Genomic DNA, 5,688 nt, shown 5'->3' with positions numbered 1-5,688 from the left:
GAGGGGAGCTGAAAGGAGAGGGGTCTGACAGGAGAGGGGTCTGACAGGAGAGGGGGCTGAAAGGAGAGGGGGCTGAAAGGAGAGGGGGCTGAAAGGAGACGGGGCTGAAAGGGAAGGGGCCTTTAGGATGTAAAGTGAATAAATAAATAAATGGAAAAATAAAACAAATGAAACCCCCCCAAAATACATTTGTTTGTTTGTTTATTTATGTATCTATTATTTATTTTATGCCCATTGGTGTTTTCTCTATATGTATGTCTTCTATGTGAGCTTGTAGTTCTTCTGGTGTGTAAATCCACAGAGCTTGAAGACAAAAGCTACTAAGTATGCAGGTGGCCTACGTAGGAATCGGGGAAAGCAGTACACTAATCTGCAGCTCCCAGGTTCAGAATAGTGATGGTTGCTGTTCAGTTTTTATTATAGAAAATCCTTTCATCATCATCTCAGAGGCTACAAGCCTGGTGATCAGAATTCTGGCAGCACCATGAAGGAAAAAAAATTAGGTTGTACCATCATTTGGAATTTTCTGTCATGACAGTAGACATTGAAACCACGTGTTCCCCACTACTGCCAAGTGGTATAGATGAGAATAAAGCAATGCAGACTTGAGAAGCTTTTAGGAAATTATTAGAAAAAATTCACTAGTGCATACTGGTCCCTGTGCAAGCTAGTAGTGCTTGTGCTGATGCCTGCAGTCCTTTGATGCATCATGTGCATCCTGTTACTTCTTCTTGCATACACTAGGCCCTTTTCTCTTGAGATGCAGGTTTAATCCCTGTTTCTAGATCTTTATCTCATTCTTCTACTCCTGCTAGCTCAGATTTATTTTCTGTAAGTGCTCCCCTCCTGCACACAATGTGGGAAAGGGGTAGGCGGGCAGAGTTATGAACATGGCTGCTTGCACAGAGGGAGGGTGCATGGCGATCCCACACTGTACCTTTTGTATGTAGACCTCCAATTATGCCCCCAGTTTCTTTGTTTCTCAGTTTTGTATTTGTTTAAAAAAAGGGATATATGTCACTTTATGGATCATAGTTATGGGGAAGACAGATGAATTTGATTCTTCCCAGTCCAACAGTAAATTGATTGGTGGAACTGGTAGATTGGAAGAATGAAAAGAGTTTTAGAGAGTAGCTCTGGTGGGCTTTGGAAGAAAGAAGTATGTGAGAATCTCATGAGATGTGAAATGAATGGACAAAGAAATTTGGGGCATGCTTTTCTGGCATGGAAAATGCAGAAGGAGCAGTTAAAGCTGTAGAAAGGGATAACTGGATTAAGGTGGTTTGGGTTTTATGTGCACAAAATCAAAACGGGAAGATTTTATTCCAAAAGACATCCTGTGTTCTTTGATCAGGTTCTAGTGACATATTGTAACAGAATAAAACTAGGTGACTGTAATGAACTCCAGTACTGTCTTTAGCACGGCTCGGCAGGCATCGTTGTTCATATACAGAGTGAGCCAAAGCTGATGCCATTATTCACACAGGTCAGATTTGTGCCAGAGTGGCTTTTGTCATAGCTGCATACTTCTTGCAGCCTCTGATTTCTTGGCATCTCAGTGCTCTTCAGAGACATTATGACATTGTGACAAAATCAAAACAAGAGGTGCTGTGAGGGGAAGTTTGGCTGAAGCCAGTGCTTCATGGACAGCATTGTCAGTGACGTGTACTGATATTCCTAGCCTTCAGGTTTATTTTCTAAGTGATCATTTTTATTTATTTACCTTTAAAAAAAAGAATAAAAGCTTTCAGTAAAGAATTACAGTTTTTATTTGCAAAAGCTGAAACTGCTCATATCAGTTATCAGCTCAGAACCTGGGTTCCCACAGGATCCACTGCATAAAATGAGTCTTCTTACTTCTTGCCAGATTTGGGGGTCTTTTCTAAGCCTTGGATTTATTTTCCCAGGAGCCGAAAGTCTTCAAGTAATAGCTGGCCAAGGTGTTGGTTCTGGTTTCCCTAGACCTGAACAGTCTTTGGCCCCAGGGGCAGGAGAGACAATGGTGCTGACTGCAGGAGAATGGCAGCCAGCCACTGAGCATCGATCTAGACCATAGGTCTCCAAGTTCTGGACCACAGTCACCTTTTTATTATAATTTTATGTGGTGTAAGGATGATATCAGTTGGACAGAGTTTTCCTTTCTTTAGAATGGGTTCCTGGCTAGGCAATGTCACTTGGTAGGCAGGCTGCAGATTTTTCAAACACTTGGTCCAGGGCACAGTCCCATGGATGCTTCATCACCAAGTGCTGTTCATTGTTCTCTAAGACCCATAAGCTAGGGGGCTGGTGAGATGGTTCAGTGGGTAAGAGCACCGACTGCTCTTCTGAAGGTCCAGAGTTCAAATCCCAGCAACCACATGTTCTGCATCCACCAGGTTGTATCTTTTGACATAGTCAATGATGATCCTTTGAATGTCACTGCCCTCAAGGGTGCTCCCCTTCTTGTGGCCAGACTCCAGCAAGAGCTGGGTCATGCTGGCAGGGACACAGTAGAGGGATTTTATATCTGTAGGGCGATAGGGCTATTCCCTGCTGCCTTCCTGGATAGTCCTGTGCCTCCAGTCTACAGCCACAATGATCTCCACTCCTGTCTCAGCAGTTAGCCTGGACATTCGGCTCCTGCTGCATGTGGTGCAGGAGCTTAGAGAACCTTTTTATAGCTTGATTTCTTTATCTCTAGTTGCTGTCCTTCGGGGCAACAGGAGAGCATGTGACTTCCAAGGAGTGTGCGGGTGAACAAAGAGAGGTCATCTTCTTTGACTCGACTCTTCAAGGCATGCTGGAAGCACTGCTGTGACAGCTTATCCATTTGCTCTTGAAGGGGTTTGCCATCCAAGGAATCCTGGCTCAGGGCCCTGGAGCTGGTGTATTTCAGAGGCTTCTGGGGGAGGAACCTCCCCATTCTCTTCTCCCTGCATGGCCAGGCTCCTCATGTTTCCACGCAGATCAAGGTCCACTTTCTATTCGTTGCTATCCATAGGATTCACCGCTAGTGGGGCAATGGCAGGTGGAGAGGACTTGTCTCCAGATTTCCATAAGTGGTCCTGGTAAGTATGGAGCACAGAGAAGCCCTTTCTTTCCCTTCAGGCCTGACGCCAGCATCTGAACTGTGGACATGGCAGCCACTCTGATTGGTATGCGCTCTCTGTTCTCAATAGTACCTGAGGCAGACCAATAGGGGGTGCCACTACCCCTGGAAGCATCACATCTGCTCTCCCCCGACTAGATTTTTGAGTACTAGAGTTATTTTTTATTTTTGAGTACCAGAGGCCATGTTATAAAGGCTGGTAGAAGATCAGAATAGGACCACACTGTTGCATACAATTTTTTAAACTTTCCAGTTCCTATAGGATGGGGTTACTACCACACGTGTACACAGTCACTGCACCCCCTTGATGAGCATACAGTTTCACAACGTTTTGCTCCTCCTTTCCAGGTATGAGTTCAGAGACCTGATCTGTCCCAAGGGTGGGGAAAGCAGCTGTCACATTAGCCCAAAGTTTTCTTCCTGTCCGATCCCTTGATGACTGTGTTGGACTTGACCTGAAAGGTCTTAGCGATCACGCCTGCTGGAGTAGCCCAGGAAAGAGACAAGCACAGAAGTCATGGACGGTCAACAAAACGAGGGTGTGGCAGCTCCCCGGCCCTCAACCCTGGAGGCTGCCATGCTGAGGATGCAGGGCCAAAAGCAGCCAGGTAGGAACGGGGTGCAGAGCTGTGCTGTTGGCCCGCCCTAGTCCTGGAACTGTAATCGACTATTTTTTTTTTTTTTAAAGGCAAGCAAACCTTGGTTGTGCCTTTTACAAATAAATAGGTTGATGATCAAAACAGCAAAATGCAACTCAATCTTTTATTTTCATTTCCCACCATGAGTAGCAAGGCTTTTCCATGAGTTTTTAGCTCTGTAATTTCCAAATTTCTACACGAGGAATTTATGAGTAAGAGAGGTTATCTGCATTATTATTTGGGCTCCTTTTATGTATGTGAACATTAAAATGCAAGCTTGTAGCTTTAATCCCCAGTTTTGTTTTTATAAGCGGTTATTATACAAGTGTCATTTTCAGATGTGCACAAGGCTTAGTCTGTCAGAAGTGGCTCAGGGATTATCAAAATGTAATTATCCCTAACTTTTTAATTTAAAGAAACAGCCAATGTGAGCAAATGAACGCAGACCTTTGAGAAGGTTTTGCTTATGAACAAACTGTGCATTTAAATGCTCAGACTGGAAGTCTAATGATATTTTGTGATACCTCTCACCTCTCCTGTATGTAAGGATATTATAACCCTTGAGCCAGAAGCAGGTGTCCTCGGAAGTATAGATGTGAGTTTTAGATATGATAATACTCAGGCTGGGCAAGAATACGCTCTGATAAAGGGACAGGTGCCAGATGTATGGGACACTGGTGTGATCGAGTTGAGCAGTTGGTAGGCTGCAAAAGGAAGAGAAAGTTCTGAGAAAGGCTGGCAGTTGGGAAAAATAGGCCTGTTAAGGTCTATATAGAACCTGCTTTTCAGAAGATGGGAAAATGGGAACAGTACTCTGGAGGGTGGTCTCCTCCAGCTCGGTCAGGGGTCACTTTTCATTGCAGTGGCCTGGGCGCACTAAGTGGGGACACATAGAAGAGGCCTGCTGATTGTAAGTACTGCACACTGATTTGGAAGGTGTAGAGCCCCAACTTTGCCACTTTCCAGCTCTGTAGGCTGGGAGGTGGTGTAACTGCTTTAACTTCTCAACTTCCTAACCTAAAGTTAGGTTTTTTTTTTTTTAACTTTTATTGCATTATCAGAAAAGTTACATGATTTCAATTTATCTGAATTTGTTAATAATTTAAAAACATATTTTAATTAAATAGAATTGAGTCACATTCTTCTTCCCCTTTTGTACCACCGCTCCTCCCAGAGACCCCCCTTCAATACCTACAATATATTTTTTGTCGTATTCCTTAAAATTTATAAAATACTATAAAAATAAAAATAAGTATTATAAAAGTTGTTTGATATAAAACAACAATCGATTTAACAGTCTTATGTAGATGCTTGTCTACAGCAATAGTGAAAATACATTTTTCTCAATATAAATTTTAAATAACTCCAAACATATTAGCTGTATACTTAAAAATAATACATCACTACTAGTATTTTCTTAAATGAACATGAGTATATACAGTCTTTTTGTTTGTTTTGTATTTAGTAGAGTTTAAAATCTTGGCTCTTACTGTGGTACAAGCCCAAAATAAGAACAATTTTTAGACATTGGGTTTCATTGTAATAAGGCTGTATTTCAATGACCCTCACATCACCAAAGGATTTTACCTCCATCGTAGCTAAGCTGAGAGTTGATAGTTCTGCTACACCAAGAAATGAATTATAGGCTTGAGTTTTGAATACAGACTTCCTGCTATGGTCAAAGCTATTTGACTTGAGTGAGTGACTCCATTCTCAGCCCACAGAGAACAGGTTACATTCATTTAAGAAATGGTATAGGTATTAAGATGGTCTATCCATAAAGTCATTCGCCAACTGTTTCAATGAACAATGGTTCTGCTTGGAAGGTGGCACAGACATTAGGTGAGGGTAAGAATTTGGTTCATTAGCTGTGATAATTTGGAAAGGCATTCAACTCAGAGAAAGAATAACTTATAAAGTTCTCTTCTTCAAACTTGATACAAGAGTTACAAATGTCAAGCA

The 5,688-nt window shown here is 42.4% G+C and overlaps 1 pseudogene; it reads right to left on the bottom strand.

The window, feature by feature from the left end:
* Positions 1–1,853: 1,853 nt before the first annotated feature.
* On the bottom strand, positions 1,854–3,607 carry LOC116081044 (annotated as a pseudogene).
* Between the last annotated feature and the right edge of the window lie 2,081 nt (positions 3,608–5,688).

Source organism: Mastomys coucha, unplaced genomic scaffold (assembly GCF_008632895.1).
Source record: "Mastomys coucha isolate ucsf_1 unplaced genomic scaffold, UCSF_Mcou_1 pScaffold6, whole genome shotgun sequence".
Classification (NCBI taxonomy): domain Eukaryota; kingdom Metazoa; phylum Chordata; class Mammalia; order Rodentia; family Muridae; genus Mastomys; species Mastomys coucha.
This window is presented reverse-complemented; position numbering and strand designations above follow the sequence as displayed.